Genomic DNA, 21249 nt, shown 5'->3' with positions numbered 1-21249 from the left:
CATGATCAAATCATATTCATGCTCAACGCAAACACCAAATAACACTTATTCAGGTTCAACACTAATCCCGAAAGTATAGGGAGTGTGCGATGATGATCATATCAATCTTGGAACCACTTCCAACACACATTGTCACTTCACCCTTAACTAGTCTCTGTTTATTCTGCAACTCCCGTTTCGAGTTACTAATCTTAGCAACTGAACTAGTATCAAATACTGAGGGGTTGCCGTAAACACTAGTAAAGTACACATCAATAACATGTATATAAAATATACTTATGTTCACTTTGCCATCCTTCTTATCTGCCAATCACTTGGGGTAGTTCCGCTTCCAGTGACCAGTCCCTTTGCAGTAGAAACACTTAGTCTCAGGCTTAGGACCAGACTTGGGCTTCTTCACTTGAGCAGCAACTTGTTTGCCATTCTATTTGAAGTTCCCCTTCTTCCCTCTGCCCTTTTCTTGAAACTAGTGGTCTTGTCTACCATCAACACTTGATGTTTTTCTTGATTTCTACCTTCATCAATTTCCACATTACGAAGAGCTTGGGAATTGTTTCCGTTATCCCTTGCATATCATAGTTCATCACGAAGTTCTACTAACTTGGTGATGGTGACTAGAGAATTCTGTCAATCACTATCTTATCTGGAAGATTAACCCCCACTTGATTCAAGCGATTGTTGTACTCAGACAATCTGGGCACATGCTCACTAGTTGAGCGATTCTCCTCCATCTTTTAGCTATAGAACTTGTTGGAGACTACATATCTCTCAACTCGGGTATTTGCTTGAAATATTAACTTCAACTCCTGGAACATCTCATATGCTCCATGACGTTCAAAACGTCGTTGAAGTCCCGATTCTAAGCCATTAAGCATGGTGCACTAAACTATCAAGTAGTCATCATATTGAGCTAGCCAAACATTCATAACGTCTGCATCTGCTCCTGCAATAGGTCTGTCACCTAGCGGTGCATCAAGGACATAATTCTTCTGTGCAGTAATGAGGATAAACCTCAGATCACGGATCCAATCCGCATCATTGCTACTAACATTTTTCAACATGATTTTCTCTAGGAACATATCAAAATAAACACATGGAAGCAACAACGCGAGCTATTGATCTACAACATAATTTGCAAAATACTACCAGGACTAAGTTCATGATAAATTAAAGTTCAATTAATCATATTATTTAAGAACTCCCACTTAGATAGACATCCCTCTAATCCTCTAAGTGATTACGTGATCCAAATCAACTAAACCATGACCGATCATCACGTGAGATGGAGTAGTTTTCAATGGTGAACATCGTTATGTTGATCATATCTACTATATGATTCACGCTCGACCTTTCGGTCTCCGTGTTCCGAGGCCATATCTGTATATGCTAGGCTCGTCAAGTTTAACCTGAGTATTCTGCGTGTGCAAAACTGGCTTGCACCCGTTGTAGATGGACGTAGAGCTTATCACACCCGATCATCACGTGGTGTCTGGGCACGACGAACTTTGGCAACGGTGCATACTCAGGGAGAACACTTCTTGATAATTTAGTGAGAGATCATCTTATAATGCTACCGTCAATCAAAGCAAGATAAGATGCATAAAAAGATAAACATCACATGCAATCAATATAAGTGATATGATATGGCCATCATCATCTTGTGCTTGTGATCTCCATCTCCAAAGCACCGTCATGATCACCATCGTCACCGGCGCGACACCTTGATCTCCATCGTAGCATCGTTGTCGTCTCGCCAATCTTATGCTTCCACGACTATCACTACCGTTTAGTAATAAAGTAAAGCATTACATCGCGATTGCATTGCATACAATAAAGCGACAACCATATGGCTCCTGCCAGTTGCCGATAACTCGGTTACAAAACATGATCATCTCATACAATAAAATTCAGCATCATGCTTTGACCATATCACATCACAACATGGCCTGCAAAAACAAGTTAGACGTCCTCTACTTTGTTGTTGCATGTTTTACGTGGCTGCTACGGGCTTAAGTAAGAACCAATCTCACCTACGCATCAAAACCACAACGATAGTTTGTCAAATAGACTCCGTTTTAACCTTCTCAAGGACCGGGCGTAGCCATACTCGGTTCAACTAAAGTTGGAGAGACAGTCGCCCGCAAGCCATCTATGTGCAAAGCACGTCGAGGGAACCGGTCTCGCGTAAGCGTACGCGTAAGGTTGGTCCGGGTCGTCTCGTCCAACAATACCGCCGAACCAAAGTATGACATGCTGGTAGGCAGTATGACTTGTATCGTCCACAACTCACTTGTGTTCTACTCGTGCATATAACATCAACATAAGTAACCTGGCTCTGATACCACTGTTGGGTTTCATAGTAATTTCAAAAATTTCCTACGCACACGCAAGATCATGATGATGTATAGCAACGAGAGGGGAGAGTGTTGTCTACATACCCTTGTAGACCGTAAGCGGAAGCGTTAGCACAACGCGGTTGATGTAGTCGTACGTCTTCACGGCCCGACCGATCAAGCACCGAAACTACGGCACCTCCGAGTTCTAGCACACGTTCAGCTCGATGACGTCCCTCGAACTCCGATCCAGCCGAGTGTCGAGGGAGAGTTCCGTCAGCACGATGGCGTGGTGACGATCTTGATGTTCTACCGTCGCAGGGCTTCGCCTAAGCACCGCTACGATATCATCGAGGTGGACTATGGTGGAGGGGGGCACCGCACATGGCTAAGAGATCCAAGGGATCAATTGTTGTGTCTTTGGTGCTAGCCCTGCCCCTCTATTTATATGTTGAGCCCCGGGGTCGAAACTTGGAGCAAAAGCCTCCTCAAAGTCGGTTTTTCCCGAAAGGCAAGAGTCCCACTCGGACTCCAGGACCAAACGCCACAATCCTTGGCGTCTGGCCCAGACGCCATGGGCCTCGGCGTCTGGCCCAGGGCCAGACGCCAGGGTCTCCGGCGTTTGGCCCCCTGGACTCCGCAAAACTCCTTTTGCACCGATCTAAAGCCTCATGGGCTTGACCCCTTGGCCTAACCATATCATCCAATATATGAATCTTTACGTCTCGACCATTTCGAGACTCCTCGTCATGTCCCCATTCTCATCCGGGACTCCGAACTCCTTCGGTACATCAAAACATGTAAACTCATAATATAACTGTCATCGTAACCTTAAGCGTGCGGACCCTACGGGTTCGAGAACAATGTAGACATGACCGAGACACGTCTCCGGTCAATAACCAATAGCGGGACCTAGATGCCCATATTGGCTCCTACATATTCTACGAAGATCTTTATCGGTCAGACCGCATAACAACATACGTTGTTCCCTTTGTCATCGCTATGTTACTTGCCCGAGATTCGATCGTCGGTATCCAATACCTAGTTCAATCTCGTTACTGGCAAGTCTCTTTACTCGTTCCGTAATACATCATCTCATAACTAACATATTAGTTGCAGTGCTTGCAAGGCTTATGTGATGTGCATTACCGAGAGGGCCCAGAGATACCTCTCCGACAATCGGAGTGACAAATCCTAATCTCGAAATACGCCAACCCAACATCTACTTTTGGAGACACCTGTAATGCTCCTTTATAATCACCCAGTTACGTTGTGACGTTTGGTAGCACCCAAGGTGTTCCTCCGGCAAACGGGAGTTGCATAATCTCATAGTTATAGGAACATGTATAAGTCATGAAGAAAGCAATAGCAACATACTAAACGATCAGGTGCTAAGCTAATGGAATGGGTCATGTCAATCAGATCATTCAACTAATGATGTGACCTCGTTACTCAAATAACAACTCTTTTGTCTATGGTTAGGAAACATAACCATCTTTGATTAACGAGCTAGTCAAGTAGAGGCATACTAGTGACACTCTGTTTGTCTATGTATTCACACATGTATTATGTTTCCGGTTAATACAATTCTAGCATGAATAATAAACATTTATCATGATATAAGGAAATAAATAATAACTTTATTATTGCCTCTAGGGCATATTTCCTTCACTCACAACCACCACCATATACCACATATAGTGTTATGTCCATGGCTTGCGCTCATGTATTGCATAAGAGTTGAAAAAGCTGATGGGATTATTTTGTGTGATGAAAATGAAGCATGGCCTAACTATATGATTTTGTAGGGATAAGCTTTCTTTGGCTATGTTATTTGATAAGACATAATTGCTTGGTTGGCATGCTTGAAGTATTATTGTTTTTATGTCAAATGATAGACTATTGCTTTGAATCACTCGTGTCTTAATATTCATGCCATGATTGGATTACATGATCAAGATTAAGCTAGGTAGCATTCCACATCAAAAATTATCTTTTTTATCATTTACCTACTCGAGGACGAGCAGGAATTAAGCTTGGGGATGTTGATACGTCTCCATCGTATCTATAATTTTTGATTGTTCCATGCCAATATTATTCAACTTTCATATACTTTTGGCAACCTTTTATACTATTTTTGGGACTAACATATTAATCCAGTGCTAGTTCCTGTTTGTTGCATGTTTTATGTTTCACAGAAACCCAATATATATCAAACGGAGTCCAAACGGGATAAAAACGGACGGAGAATTATTTGGGAATATTTGTGATTTTTGGGAGGAAGAATCAACGCGAGACGGTGCCTGAGGTGGCCACGAGGATGTTTACAATGCTTGTTGGTTTGTGCGGTGCAGGACAGAAACTTTGGCTGTAGTGCGTGATTTTACATTGTTTAGTGGAACATCAAACGGTTCTGATTCTTTTTGCACTGTTTTTCTCATCTAGGGAGGAGGTCAAGGAAGAATAAGAAGAAGAGGAGCTCTCTCCCTAGCTTCCGGTGGCGCCGGAACGCCGCCGGGGGCCATCATCATCACCGCAATCTACACCAACACCTCCATCATCATCACCAACATCTCCATCACCTTCGCCCATCTATATTCAGCGGTCCACTCTCCCGCAACCCGTTGTACCCTCTACTTGAACATGGTGCTTTATGCTTCATATTATTATCCAATGATGTGTTGCCATCCTATGATGTTTGAGTAGATTTTCATTATCCTATCGGTGATTGATGAATTGCTATGATTGGTTTAATTTGCTTGTGGTTATGTTGCTCTCCTTTGGTGCCCATCATATGAGCGCGCGCGTGAATCACACCATAGGGTTAGTTGTATGTTGATAGGACTATGTATTGGAGGGCAAGAGTGATAGAAGCTTCAACCTAGCATAGAAATTGATGCATACGAGATTGAAGGGGGACCAATATATCTTAATGCTATGGTTGAGTTTTACCTTAATGAACGTTAGTAGTTGCGGATGCTTTCTAATAGTTCCAATCATAAGTGCATAGAATTACAAGTCAGGGATGACATGCTAGCAGTGGCCTCTCCCACATAAAACTTGCTATCGGTCTAGTAAAGTAGTCAATTGCTTAAGGGACAATTTCATAACTCCTACCACCACTTCTCCACACTCGCTATATTTACTTTATTGCTTCTTTATCTAAACAACCCCTACTTTTTATTTACGTACTCTTTATTATCTTGCAAACCTATCCAACAACACCTACAAAGTACTTCTAGTTTCATACTTGTTCTAGGTAAAGTGAACACTAAGCGTGCGTGGAGTCGTATCACTGGCAGATAGGACTTGAGAGAATATTTGTTCTACCTTTAGCTCCTCGTTGGGTTCGACATTCTTACTTATCGAAAGAGGCTACAATTATCCCCTACACTTGTGGGTTATCAGAGATTGATCACAGACAACATAATTAGTGCCTATGAGTGTCTGCACTTTATGAAGTGGAACAAAGCCAAAAAACAAATTTTGTGCCGTCAAACTTAATATGATGAAAGCGTATGACCGAATCGAGTGGGAGTATTTAGAAGCCATTATGATCAAGATGGGGTTTGCACCGACTTGGGTGTCTCTTATTATGAGAATGGTAAGCTCGGTAAATTTTTCGGTTCTTTTTAATGGTGGAAAACTTGAGCAGTTCATGCCATCCAGAGGGATCTGTTAGGGGGACCCAATCTCTCCATACCCGTTTTTGCTTGCAGCGGAGGTCCTTACGCGCCTTTTAAAAACTAAAGATGAATCCTCGCACCTCAGTGGAATACGAGTAGCTTCATCGGCTCCGCCGGTAAGCCACTTGCTCTTCGCAGATGATAGCCTGCTATTTGTCAAAGCCAATTCTCTTGGAGCAGTTGAGTTGTCCTCTTTGATGGAAAGTGAGTGTAATGCATCAGGTCTTCTGTATTCTTCAGCAAGGGTTGTCCTAACTCACTCAGAGAGGAAGTAAAGAATGCTTTGAATATTATGAACGAGCCTCTCTCGGAAAGGTATTTGGGAATGCCGTCTGATGTGGGAAGCAGTAAGAATGGAGCTTTCAAATTCCTCAAAAATAGTGTGGGATAAGATCAAGGGGTAGTTGGAGAAACTACTCTCGGCAGGGGGAATGGAAGTTCTATTTAAATCAGTTGCTCAAGCCGTTCCGGTGTACTCCATGTCATGTTTTAAACTCCCCCGTGGCTTATGTGAGCATATCAATACCCTAATCCGAAAGTTTTGGTGGGGCAGGAAGGAGGGTAAGACAAAACCTAGTTGGGTCTCATGGATCACATTGACAAGACCTAAGTCCTGTGGGGGACTAGGTTTCCGAGATGTTGAACTCTTCAATCTAGCTCTCCTCTCTAGGCAAAAGCTTGGAGGATCATAACTCAGCCGGAGTCACTCAGTGCACGAATCCTGAAAGCAAAGTACTTCAATTCATGTGACTTTTTGCATGCTGAAATTGGAGCAGCTCCTCCTCAGATTTGGAGGTCTATTCTAGAGGGCCGGGATGATCTTGTTCAAGGCTTGATACGTCGGGTCGGTGATGGGCAAATAACAAATATATGGGAAACATAATTGGCTACCAAGGGCATCAAATATGAGGCCGATTGTTAGCAGGATACTCAATCCTCCTGTACATGTGGGTGCATTGATCCTACCGGGCGTCGAATGGGACCGAGCCACAATCGCATCGGTATTTTTACCAACAGATGAACATGCGATCCTATCCATCCCCCTCTGTACAAGACATATTGATGACTTCTGGGAGTGGGTGCACGAGAGGAATGGTGTCTTCACGGTACACTCAACATATCGTATGTTTGTTGAGACGAAGATGAGGTGAGAAGCTTGGCTTGAAGGCCGAGAAAATTCGTCGGACACAACAGGTGGACATAAGGCATGGTCAAGACTATGGAACATTGATGTCCCTTCAAAGGTAAATTTTTTCTTATGGAGGTTTGCTCAGCACTCCATCCCTACCGCAGATTTATTACATGATCGGAACATGTTGACTACTACTGTTTACGGGCTCTGCGGCGTGGAGGATTCGTGGCAGCATTTGCTATTACATTGTTCTGCTGCATGGTGTGTATGGGCACTACAGGACCCCAACCTCCTAGAGGCTTTGGTCAGCACGACAGAACCTGATGCCAAGAGATGGGTTTTCACCCTCATGGACACTTTGTCCCCGGCTGAATTCACCCAAGTACTTGTGAGTTTGTGGGCAATATAGTATGCTAGAAGACAGGCTCTCCATGAACATATCTTTCAAAGTCCTCTGGCTACCCATTTGTTTATCAAAAAATATCCGTGTGAGCTTTAGGAGTGCAAGGGAAAGAGACCAATAAGAGTCGTTGCTGTACCCTGGACGCAGGGCCAGCCGAGGTGGATCCCTCCGCCTGAAGGAGTGGCTAAAATAAGGGTCGATGGAGCTGTTGCAAGGGATCAATCTGAAGGTTCATTTAGTGTGGTTTGCAGAGACCATAATGGCACCTATTTGAGATCTTCAGTGATCAGATGCAGGGGGATTTCGGATCCAGTGACTCTTGAGATGTTGGCTTGCCGTGAGGCTTTGGCATTAGCTAACTACCTCTCATTACCGCGTGTTCTCATTGCCTCAGACTGTAAAGTGGTGGTTCATGGTATTAGACATCAAACAGGGGGCGTCTATGCGAGCGTCATCAAGGAGATCACAGAAACTTCAAAAGAGTTCAGTCATTGCTCCTTCATCTTCGAAGGAAGAGAGTCCAATCTCGAGGCACATAGCCTTGCTAAGCATGCTTTTGGTCTGGATTTCGGGCGCCACGTGTGGCTTCTAAACCCGCCATACTTACATTGTATCCCTATGAACTTCATTGATTAATAAAGCAAGTGTGTTTAGTTAAGAAAAAGGATGTCAACTTTTTTCTCGAATAAGCACGAGTGTGCATATCATTCATTAAAGAAGGGGAAAGACTCCCAGGTCATAAGTACATAAAAAATTTACATGCCGGAATTTATCCGACACCACCCCAACACATGGACTAGGACTACTCCTCGCGATATTGCCTACCCTCATCTACCTCGAACCCTTTTACATTGCCGTCGCCGAAAGGGTTGGTGTCACACCGTTGAACACAATGTCCTTGCGGTGCTTCCAAATCATCCACATCCCGAGTAGGCATAAGGCCCGAGTGGACTTGCAGTGCAAGGTGGTACGTCCCTGTCTAGTACACCAATCCCCGAGGCCTTCGTCCGTTGACGGCTCAAACTCATGTCTGTCCATAGTTCTCCCCATCCAATGCTAGACCTGTTTTGCAGAGACACAACCCACAAGCAAGTGTTGAATAGTTTCCTCGTGCTGGTTGCAAAGTGTGCATGCCTGTTGATGAGGTAAGCCACGTCGTGCTAGCCGATCGGACATCCAACAGCGATTTTTGAAGGCCAACCACGCGAAGAAGCGGCATTGTAGAGGTGCTCGATATTTCCAAGTGAAAGACGCCGTTGGGGAGACCCCGCGCCCCATGAACCTGGCCGCGTAGGCAGATCTAGCCGAAAATTGCCCGTCCTTCTCCCAAGACCAAGTGACCACGTCCTCCGTATCCTCAAAAAGTTGGAAAGCATTGATGAGCGGCCACGGTCAAAGGGATTCCCCCAAGGACTGAGGTGTTAAGTTGGGACCCAAGTCGCCTACCCAACTGTTATGATGCAGTGCCGCCGAGACCAACTTTAATCTTTTGAGCCGATCGGATACTAGATTGTCCACTGTCGGGGCCAACTCCTGAAGTCTGTATCCATTGATCCACCTATCCTCCCAGAAAAGGGTGGCTTTGCCATTGCCCACCGGGGTGCGAGCAGCCGCCCGTACCAATTCCAAAGACTCTGCCAGAACTGGGATGTGGAATTCAGCCCACAATCTGTTTTGTCTGCCTTTTGTAACCACGACCATCTTGCCTGCAAAGCCTTGTTTAGCCATTGTAAGTTAGGGATACCCAGTCCACCTGCCCATTTAGGCGTACATACCGTGTCCCAGGCTACAGAGCAGTTGCCACCTCTTGCATCTTTCTTGCAGGACTTTTTTTTAAAAACCACCTCATATATTGATTAACCAAGATTGTTATTACAATCATTCATTACAAAATTCACCACGCAGGGTGGAACATCATTAACAAGGATACCATCCGATCTATTATCGAAACTAAACTTTGCAACAGTATGGGCCACAACATTAGCCGAACGTTTAATCTTGGAGTATTTAAAATTATTAATAAGCTCTGATAAACTCCTCGCTTCCTTTTTCAAATCAGCCATTGGAGACCTCTCCTATTTCATTTGCAAGGGACCCAATCACAAACCAAGGCAGGAATTGATGCCTTGTCTCAGCTTCCTTCCAGAGTGGGGGCCTGGTGACAGGGATTGATTGAAATGATGAAGGAATAATGGTAGGGCGAAGGAGAGGAACTAAAGTGTGCTTTATTTTGGTACGCTGAAATTTTATGACTTGGTTGATCTAGGTGTCGGATAGAAACTCCCTTGTCCTCTAATTGTTACTAGTTATTATGGTTTTGCACAGATTTTCTGACAGCCTTCTGGGCAATTTTGTTATAAGCAAGCAATGTAGAAGGAGCTCACCTGCTGCAAGTTGGTATAAGTAATGTGTAATGATCACGAAAAACTTTCAAACCGTGACATTCTGTACTGAAATCCCCCGCGATAACCATTCCTTGAAGTGTAATTTGTACACACAATTTAGCTTGGCTCCCCTTTTTTTGTACCGGTATAAATGATTGGGAAAAAAAATCATGTACATTTAACTCTGAGAATATATGTCTATATATGTTGGCAAGTGTTCTGTGCCGAGTGCACTTCTCTTCAGTAGTTTGTTACTCCCTCTCTAACTTAATTTAAGACGATTTTTGACACTATATTAAGGTGTTTTGACACTGTTATAGTGTCAATAAACGTCTTATATTAAGTTACGGATGGAGTACTATGCAAACTTGTTTTTTGTTTGTTATTGTGGGAACTTGTTTCTGTAATGCATGTGTAGTCATTTTGCCACTTTGGGCAGTTTATCTGTCCGTGACAGAACTTATTAGTATTGCTGCAGCTTTGTACTCTAAGCAGGAAGAAAAGTGCAATTTACCTATTTGTTGCCAGTATCATATAGGAAGTTTTTGGAGGAAATTAACTGTTATTTCTGAGTTACTTTTTCTCTTATGAGGAGGTTTCCAAAGGGGGCGTCGTCGATTTTTTAAAATTGAGGACACTAAAAATCATACCATCATGGACGGAGGTGATGAATATGAAAACTGCCGGTGATGGCGAACATGAAAAGTGGCAACATGAATGAGTAGCAAGAAATGTGGGACGATTTTTACTCCCGGTGCAACGCACAAGCACTTTAGGTTAATGCATGCAAAGATATAAGTGAAACTTTTTTAAAAGGCACGGCATAGACGTCGACGCTCAAAAACGTGTACATACACTCAACTGTATGAACATACACATGCATATCCTACCCTATAAGTACAGAGAGATTAAACCGTTAGGTTTTGAAATTGATGAACTCATGACAAGCACCTCACTATCGACGAGAATGTCGGTTTGTACCCTATTGTGCTGCGCTCATAGGTGTTTCAGTGGACACTTTAATTTTCTCTCCCGTTGAAATGCACGGGCATATGTGCTAGTAAGCGTTCAACTAAGGAGCGCGGATTAGATTAGATACATCACTCAATTAGGGGAGATTTCGGCATCATCATCGCATCGATAAACTTTTTCAAGGTGATTAGTACATCGCTGAACTGACGGAGAAGAAGAACCTTGTACTTCCTAGGAGCATCTCCAGCCGTGCCCCCAACAAGGCCCCCCAGGCGACTTTTCGGCCGCCGGTGCCAAAAAATCGCCCAGTCGCGCCTCCAGGGGCCCATTTTTCGCCGTCTCAAGCCGAAATTGGCGCCGGCGGACCCAACCCGAACCCGGCGCGCTGGGGGCGCTCGGGGGCGCCGGGCGAATCGTTTTTGGCGTGAAAGCGCCGTGGGGCAGCCACGTCAGCGACATCGTCCGCCTCGTCTTCCCGATGCCTCAGTTTCCCGCGGGGAATCAATGGCAAGGCTGCCGCCGGTCAGCTTTGCCATTGATTCCTCACGGGCGGCGTGTCACGGGGCGGCGCGCCGACGCCTCCCCTCCCTCGGACGCGTACACATGGACGCGGCGCGACTATATATGGTCTCGCTCGCCTGCGTTGGAGTGCCACCCCAGCCCTCCCTCTCCCGCCGATCTCTTCTCCCCAGCCACTCCCACTCCCCGATGGCCGAGCGTTTCCCCGGAGACGAGGCGGCGGCCAACGGCTTCGGCCGCCGTTCGCTCCGCGAACAGGAGTCCTGGCTCCTGTTCCAGGCGAACATCCCGGTGCCGCCGGACATGCGCGCCGGGCCGACGGGCTGGAGGCTCAGCAATGGGGAGTGTCCATTCCCCCGTTGCCCGGCGCCGTCACCAAGCTATCGTACTTCGCCGACGAGGTCGAGATCACGCGTGCCTCTCTCACCGACGCCGAGCGCTTCCTTCCCTAGTATGCCGCCGACAACAACGCGGCTTGGGCGGCGTGCTTCGAGCACCGCCAGCAGCAGCGGCTGGCGTCCACCAACGGGGCGCCGGTGGTCGGCGGCATCAAGAACAACGAGGGGCGCCACCTCTGGTGGGGCGTCCCCGGCCGCACCCTCGACGGCGTGCTGACGCACCTCGAGGGCGGCAACAACCCACCGTTGGCGTACCCCCCGGCGAGGACGGCCGCCCCGACGCACCGCTGACGCGACAGGCAATGGGCGCCGAGGAGGTTCGGCTTCTCCTCCTCTTCTTCCTCGTCGCGTTCTTCCTCCCAATCCTCCGGCACTCCATCGCTGCTCGGCGTCAAGGCCGAGCCCGCGGCGGAGACGCCGCTCGGCCGGCGTACACGCAGCTCCGGCATCGTCATCAGCGAGGGCGGCCGGCGCGCCTCCTCGTCGGCTCCTACCCCGCGCTTCGTCAAGCCGAAGACGGAGCCGAGTCTCGCGCCGGTGAAGACGGAGCCGGGGCTGGCTCCGGTGAAGACGGAGCCGGGGCTGCTGGCGCCGGTGAAGGCGGAGCACGGCGAGGTCGAGCTCGACGACGACGCGACCCTTGAATGGGCACGCCAAGACTCCCTGAAGATGGCGAGGGAGCGCCAGCGCGCCGCCCTACAGCGCTTCGTGCAGCACCGCCGAGGCCGCGACGAAGGCGGCGTCGTCATCATCGACGACAGCGACGACGACGACGACAGCGACGACGACGCGCCGCCGCCGCCGCCACCAGCCGGGGAGGGGTCCAGCAGGGGCGCCCGAGTCAAGGAGGAGAAGGCCGACGATGGCGGCGACGATGGCGACTTCTCGGCCTTCAGCAAGTTTTTTTTGACTAGTTTTTATATGTAATGGCGTATTTTAGCCCAAGTTTACGAATATAAAAGTCCAAGTTTACCGAAAATTGGCGTGTTTCAGGATTTCGGCCCAAGTTTGTCTAATTTTTTTTCCACGTCTGGGACCGGCCCTGAGGGCGACGGCTTGGGGCCAACTCGCCCCAGACCCACTTTTTGCGCCGGGTCATCCCAGACGGTGATTTTAGGCGCCCCCTCGGATGCCAACGGCTGGAGATGCTCTAGACTAGACTGAACTTGGAATAGTTCCCGTTCCCGTTTGCTCGGAGAAGAAAAGAGTCCGTTTTTACTTGTGATCCAGCCAGTCCAGAATCCGCGTTTAATTACTTGTTTTCTTCCATGATGATGAATGATGATCCGGACTCGGTAGTTTCTCGTGTGGTCAACTTGTGTTCTTATCCAATTGGTATTATTATACGGAGCAGCTCTCTTTGTTTCTTGCTTTTCTCCTACTGGAAGCCCGCGACGGACCCGGCTTTCCTCGCACCCCGACCTCCCATGCATACTAGAAGAACGCCCGTGCGTTGCAACGGGGCCACATTAACTTTAAGAGTTCAATATTACGACATTGGCGACCTTTTTTACCATCAAATCCTCACACACACAGACACACACTCTCCCTCCGTCTTCCTCACTCTCTATCCCCCTCTCCCTCTCTCTCTAACACACACATATCCATCTTATTGGGTACGGGACCATAATCCATCTATTTCACACATACACGCTAGTGCATAACAATATGAATTATGTGTATTATATTTGCCACAGAACTGAGGGAATTAATTTCATGTAAATCGACCAGCCACAGCTCCAAGAATACGCGGACGAGGTGGCTCGGGTCGGCGTCGGCGCCGTCCAGCGCGGGCCACGGGCCCGCTTCCAAGTGCACGTGCAATGCATGTCTTCACAAATATTATAACCAGATGTGAGAAATCACATGCATAGAAAAGACATTCTGATAGCAATCCAAATACCATACTCAATTGAATACCTAACCTGGACAATACTCTTATTTCTATGCGCCAAAAAAAATGGAATAGCAAAGCTAAGTATGCCTACATACGCTCAGATTATATATAAGAATCTTGCGTGAACAATTGCAACAAAGCACTAAGCAGCGATAAATTTAAATAAAAAATCCATTAACTATGCAGGCAACATGCTTGTTACAACAGAGAGAGATAGGAAAATGTCACCTCCAGTAATGTAGCGCAAAGGAGTGGAACGAAGCATGAATGAGCGGTTGTCTGTTCTTCTCCATGTACATGGATCAGCAGTAGAGGCCAAGTATATAAGTACTTGACCGAACTCCACACTCCACTCTTCGTGTACGGAGAGCTATGTCACCTTCTCGCCGCTGCAGCATGGGAGGACGGCTGGTTCACGTGACCCTCCAGCTGGGGGATCCATGGTGGCTGACCGGGCGAAGAGGAGGTCGTCGGGGAGGGACACATCGGCAAGATCCGGTCACCACACGACCTGAAGAGCAACAGTGATCTCCACAAGCTGTAGGCCGATGGCGTGCTCCATCCCCTGCGATGTGGTGACCATGGCAGTGGCCACAGCTCCTCATGCTCGCCTCGATCTTGGCGACACACCCTGAGTGTAGGAGGCAGCAACGACCTCGACGAAATCATGGCCTCCATCCCGGAACGCAATCATGTCGCTTTAAATAAATGGATTCAATCATGTGACTCTAATTACTTCGGATTGTTATGTGCACACTAAGCGGGGTGCAGTTAGGAAAGAAAATGTTCTCTAATTAAAGTGATTGAGTGATTTAAGGTAAGGTTAATTAATTTAGATTTGATTTTTAGTGATTATTAGTAAAGTATGATGTGTCTTTAAAATCTTTTATTTGTTTCCTTAAAATATATTATTTGTTTCCTAAAGAAATTTGCAATAATGGAAGATATCGGTTGATTTGGATAAGTTAGTAAATTTAGATCCGTGATTGCGTGCACGTTTGGAAAGTGCTGATCTCCACAAGCTGTAGGCCAACGGCGTGCTCCATCCCCTGCGATGAGGTGACCATGGCGGTGGCCGCAGCTCCTCATGCTCGCCTCGATCTCGGCGACACACCCTGAGTGTAGGAGGCAGCAACGACCTCGACGAAATCATGGCCTCCATCCCGGAACGCAATCATGTCGCTCTAAATAAATAGATTCAATCATGTGACTCTAATTACTTCGGATTGTTATGTGCACACTAAGCGAGGTGCAGTTAGGAAAGAAAAATGTTTTCTAATTAAAGTGATTGAGTGATTTAAGGTAAGGTTAATTAATTTAGATTTGATTTTTAGTGATTATTAGTAAAGTGTGATGTGTCTTTAAAATCTTTTATTTGTTTCCTTAAAATCTATTATTTGTTTCCTAAAGAAATTTGCAATAATGGAAGGTATCGGTTGATTTGGATAAGTTAGTAAATTTAGATCCGTGATTGCGTGCACGTTTGGAAAGTCCTGATTTGCAAGGAAAGAGCTGAGGGGTAAATAAACCGGTGAATAAGAAACCATCATCGAAAAAAATCTACGACGGTTAACCTACGAAAAAAAACCGGACGAAAGTGGTGGGACGAAAAAAAACCTGGAAGCGAGACTACCAACTGCTTCATTAGGAGTAGAGATAAGTAGCCACGTCCCCGCAGCCCCATGGCCAACCAAAGAAACACGTACGACAACCGGCGACATCGTCTTCACGTAAACAAGTTTTCAATCTCGGTCAGCTTTTCGAGCTTGATGGAGAACCAGGGGGCAGCAGCTGGAGCGGCGGCGCCGGAAAAGGAGGCGCAGGCGGCGGCGTCGACGACGTGCTTCAAGTGGACCGTGGGGGAGGGCGCGTCGCTAATGGAGCGGGCCAAGGACCAGTACAAGCAGTTCACGGAGGCGCAGGCGAGCGAGCACTGGGAGTGCCTCAAGAACAAGGTCAGCTCTATGTTTGCCGAGCCAATCTTCGGCGGAGGCGCCAAGGACCACGGCTCAACCACCAACACGCCGCCGCCCGTCGAGTCGCAGTAGATCATCAACGTCGTCGTCGTCGTCTAGATGGTCTGTATATATGTTAGTTACTAGTTGTGAAAGTTCAGGTCTTGGATTAAACTTGAGGAACTGTATATTCAGGAGTTTGAGTCGATTATAAATTAGTCCAATTATGTTGAAGACGAGCTCTCTTTTATTTTCTTTTCCCGTTCCCTTATTCCGAGGCTCGACCCATAGCAATTTCGTACGATTTTCTTAGTTTTTTTTTTCACTTGAGTATGATTCTTGTTCACTTCTTCATAGGGCTCAGTTCAAAGAAATTTACAGGTTTTTTGTGGAGGATCTGGATCCATGAATTCCTAGGTTTTGCACTTTATTTTAAAAGAAAATTGCCATCCACCCAAATCTCTTTACAAATCTAAATTTATGTGGTTTTGTAATCCTAGTGATATCCCACAGGGTTAAAGAGGCCATATATCACTCCAAAGCTAATTGCTTTTCCTATTCGAGTCCTGAAAAAACCATGTGGTATAAATCAAGGGACTGTCTATTCTACATCCGGATGAAATCCAATTAGCTTTCATCCATATTTTTTAGCCAACCAAAGAATGACAAGTGTCTCCTGTCCCGTGTCTCTTGTTTGCTTTTCTGTCCCGCTTTTATAAATAGACTAACGGGTCTACACCCCAACTTCTACAACCCGGACAGAAGAGCAGCTAAAAAGTGGAGATCAAAGAACCACAACGATACAGCGATACAGCCAAAGCTTTTCCATGTACACTAAGCTAAAGAAACAAAGGGATGAGGAAAGGACCAAGATGATGTCACCTAAAAATTACATTGACAAAGAAGTATAATTACAATAATATTACCACCAAGAAATTTGCTGTAAAATCCACTAAAATCGACAATACTTTCTATCATGCCCACTAAGAATTACAGTGTAAGATGCATTAAAATTACACTGTAAAATCCACTAAAATGACACTGTAAATCTACCAACAATCCAAATGGTTTGCACTGAAAAAACTGTTAAGATTAACCACTAAGAATTACAGTGCAAGATGCATTAAAGATGCCACTTTAAATGCACTAAAAAAGACCTTGTAAATCCACCAATAATCCAAATGATTTGCACTAGTGGTTCTATGTTACATGCTACTCAAAAGGGGAACTCATCCACCAATTGAGCTAGGACTGTGCACATGCTGAACCTCACTTGGCATTGCCTCCCTACACAAAAAAAAATCAAAGAGACCAGAATAGGCAAAGAAAAAAAAGCTAATAAGGAGAAAAGAAAATGAAATAGAGGACAAGGAAAATAAGAACATAAATTGCCAAAGAAAGCAGTGACAAAAGATTTGTCGCAGCTGTTCAAGGGGCTGAAAAACATGTCATTCACATATTTGATCCTAAGATTTCGAATGTCTACATTGGAGAAAAGATTTGCCATCTAAGTTCTTGGTGTGAAGATCTCCATATACTTCAGAGTGAAGACACCACAATCATGCCTGAAAAGTTACAAAGAACACAAAAAATAAGAAAAGAAGCCTACAAAACAATCTATATAAAATTAATCAAAATCATGTAAGGCAAAAAAACATAATACCAATTCTCTTGCTTAGGAACAACTGTATACAAGACATCAAACTCTTCGATACTAATTCATTTGTGCATCATAGGAGTGATATACCCATCCCAAAGCCCAATGAAATTATGAATCTGTTTTGAAACTAAAAAATTAGGAAATCATACCAAACTAATTTACTGTAGAAAATAAAATTAAGTGCGTCGTAGACGATAAAGAGGAGCTATCAGTACAATTAAAGTGCATGTTACACTGAAATAACTAACACTAAATGCACTAGACACAAAGTGGTGAATACAGTACAATGGCACTAAGCTTTACATAGTACAACAACTAAGAATTACGGTGTAAATCCAATGAGAATTACCCTGTAAAATCCACTAAGATAAATTACAGTATAAATCCAATGAGAGTTACACTATAAAAATTCACTAAGATAGTTACAGTGTAAATCCAATTTGAGTTTCACTGTAAAATGCACTAAAGATAATTACAGTATAAATTCAATGAAAGTTACAGTGTAAAATGCACTAATCCAATAAGAGCTACAGTATAAAATGCACTAAAGAAAATTACAGTGCAAGTCCAATGAGAGTTGCACTGTAGATGCACTAAGGATAATTACAGTGTAAATCCAATGGCAGTTACACTGTAAAATGCATTAAAGATAATTTCAGTGCAAATCCAATGAGTTACACTGTAAAAATGCTCTAAAAATAATTACAATATAAATCCAATGAGAGTTACGCTGTAAATCCACTAAGATAATAGGGGAATACAACTGAAATAAACTAAAAATACATGGAAAAAATGCACTAGAACAGAGAGGGAGCATTAAAAACGATATTTGTAGTACATGAAAGTGGCACAACTACAAAATCTAACAGAAATATACATAAAAGCTTACAAGAAAAATCACCAGCTCATCATAGATATCTCTATGATACATTGAGTTCTCTCCAAACGCTGAGTCAAGAAACACAAAAGCTCTATCTTCGATACACACGACAAACGAAAAGCGACCATCGAGACCAATAGGGAAGTACGACTGAAATTAAAAAGATAGAGAGTAAAAAAACCAGTAACAAATCATGAAAGAGTAGATCATGAAACACAAAAGCTCTACTCTTTTTGTATTGTTTCTGTATTGCTTTTTTTTTAAACTAAAAAAATGAACAAACATATTCAACCATGCTTTTCTAACTTGATTCTTAACAAAATAACAGAGCAGGGCATACTCTTTTACTCAACTACTTCAGGCGCAAATGATGTACAAGGTACTATCATTGTGAAATTTAAATATAAAACAGCAGGGAAAGAAATCCTGCAAAAACGTTCATTAGCTAATGCAAAAAATATTGTTCTACCTTGAGCAGCAACATGTTGCTAGCAAAGCGAAAGAGCAGATCAGAATCCACAGAGCACTCTTGTTATAAACTCAAAATCAATAGATCACTAGAAAAAGCAATAAGAACATATACAGATGAGTAGATCCTACACAAAAGCAAAATCTAACAAGTGTTTTTACACTATGGTTACAGAGGAACAGAAAAATAACATGTGAAACTAAATTACACTGGCAGATAAGGAATTTACAGTGACAGACAAACTGTAGTTACAATACTAGACCACTAAAATTTCAGTGGACAGCAATAGAAATTACAGTAGTGGACCAGGGTGAAAAATCCTTTGTAATTACAGTTTGAATTACATCTCTAGACCACTGGAATTACAGTGTAAGCAAACTGTAATTCCAGTGCTAGACCACTGGAACTACAGTGTAAAATACAGTGTATTATATAGAGAAACCAATATGTTCCTGCTCAGAAACCAAAATGACACTATGATTGAATATTTGAAACTTTGGAACTTTATAAAAGGGCAACTTACTGTCACTTGAACTTAGTATTACTATGATCTTTTAAATGTAATTACTATGAAGATCGCACTGAAACTAAAGAAAAAAGTTAAGCACTGATACTACATGGCACACACAAGAAACCAAATTTGGACCATCCTTTGTACCCTCGTTTGACTAAATATAACCAGCAGATTTACCAACTAACGAATCATTTGATGCTTTCTTTGTAGAGTCAAGAGCAAGAGACTTGCAACCTACACAGCAAAACCAAAATGACATTACGGTAAAAAAATAAAATAAAGAAACAACCAAATGCATGAAAGTAAATTACAAACAAGATAGAGATTGGCTACCTGAAAAATGTTCAGACCTAAAAATCCACATAATAGACCCTACTCAACTGCAGAGTACAAGGGTAAAAACCAACTAACAGTCCTAGTCAAATTCACTAAGAGGAGAATCAACTGAAAAATTACAGTGTAAGCCCACTGAGAGTTACACTGTAAATACAATAAGAATTACACTATAAGATCTACTAAAGATAATACAAAAATAATCCACATAATAGTCCCTAGTCAAATGCAGATTACAAGGGTAAAACCCCGCTAACAGACTCTAGCCAAAAATACACTAAGAATTACAGTGTAAATACACTGAAAATTACACCGTAAAATCAAGAGCTACAGTGTAAATACAAGGTAATCCAAGAATAACTAATAGTCACTACAAAAACACTAAGGATTACAGTGTAACTCCACTAAGAATTACACTGTAAAAATCAAGAGATACAGTGTAATTCTTATAGGATTACAACGAAAGATCAACTGAAAACTACAGAGTAAATCCACTAAGAATTACAGTGTAGATCCATTGCAAATTACAGTATAAATCCACTAAAAATACAGTGTAAATTCACTGAAAATTACAGTGTAAATCTAGTAAAAAAATCCACCTAAAATTACGGTGTAAATTCGCTAAGGAATTACAGTGTAAATCCGCTAAGAAATTACACTGTAAATCCACTAAGAATTACAGTGTAGAACACTCAGAAAACACACTATAAATCCACTAAGAAAACAGGGATTTCAGATAGAGCAATCAAACATTTACAAAGCCGAAAATGAAAAGGACATTCTGTTTCACAGAAACACAAAGAACAGAGCTGAAATTTGCTAGCAGAACGCACTAGCTACGACAACGAAGGGATGTACAACAAAAGCTAGCAAAGGATAAAAAGGGACATACAAACTTGCAGCCCAGAGTTAATTCACAATACAATTCAGACTGTAGTTACACTGATACTGAGTGTAATAGGTGCTGGAAAACAAGTGGAAAATTTAGAGTAGATCACTCAAACTTACACATTACTGAAGTTACAAAGCCAGAGACAAAAGCACTCAAATATTACAGAGTAGATCACTGAAACTTACACATCACTGAAGTTGCAAAGACAGACACAAAAGCACTCAAAAATTACAGAGTAAGATGGACTGATAAAACTTGAAACTACAGTCCAGAATCACTGACGCTTAACTGGTAAAATTCAGTCCCAATCACTCCGATTTCGCCCAAAGTTACAGCCCAACTCACTGACAAAAACAACTGGCATCGTACACACATACAGTCGAAACATCTACGAGCTAAATCAACATTTACATCCACACATCTAGGGGTTGTACACATATAGGGGCACATGAACAACTACAGAAACATTCGGGAGCATAAATAAAAAATAGGCATAAGGGAACCAAACCCTACAACTATATTGAATCAGGTGTTGCTGCATCTACATCTACTATATGTTGCTCCATCTGCAACAAAAATCAGACATCTAGGAACCACCACAAACAACCTAAAAGAGCTAGGATCCACCACTACACACGGGAACAAGCACACCTTTAAGCCAGATCTAGCAGGATCCTACAGAAATGCAGCGAAATGAAGACATGGTGAAAGGATACTGGCAAGCAAACCTCGTTGTGGGAAGAAGGGAGGCACAAGGCTCGGAGAACACCACAGCAAAAGGAGGAGCATCACGAAATCAATGGAAGCAGATAAGACACCGCC

At 43.8% G+C, this 21249-nt stretch overlaps 1 long non-coding RNA gene across 4 annotated transcripts; it reads right to left on the bottom strand.

The window, feature by feature from the left end:
• Window positions 1-16535: 16535 nt before the first annotated feature.
• Window positions 16536-21249, bottom strand: LOC123112405 (uncharacterized). 4 transcript variants are annotated; one of them, XR_006455446.1, is made up of 5 exons: window positions 21156-21249; window positions 19380-19436; window positions 18229-18369; window positions 17343-17455; window positions 16536-17244 (listed from the first exon to the last, which is right to left on the bottom strand). It is a non-coding gene; the product is annotated as an uncharacterized lncRNA (long non-coding RNA). The 4 variants fall into 4 exon arrangements; XR_006455447.1 differs by having other exon boundaries at window positions 18229-19436; XR_006455448.1 differs by lacking the exon at window positions 21156-21249 and having other exon boundaries at window positions 18689-21149.

This window comes from Triticum aestivum, chromosome 5B, assembly GCF_018294505.1.
Source record: "Triticum aestivum cultivar Chinese Spring chromosome 5B, IWGSC CS RefSeq v2.1, whole genome shotgun sequence".
Taxonomy (NCBI): Eukaryota; Viridiplantae; Streptophyta; class Magnoliopsida; order Poales; family Poaceae; genus Triticum; species Triticum aestivum.
The sequence above is the reverse complement of the archived record's forward strand: the minus strand, read 5'-3'. Positions and strand labels throughout refer to the sequence as shown.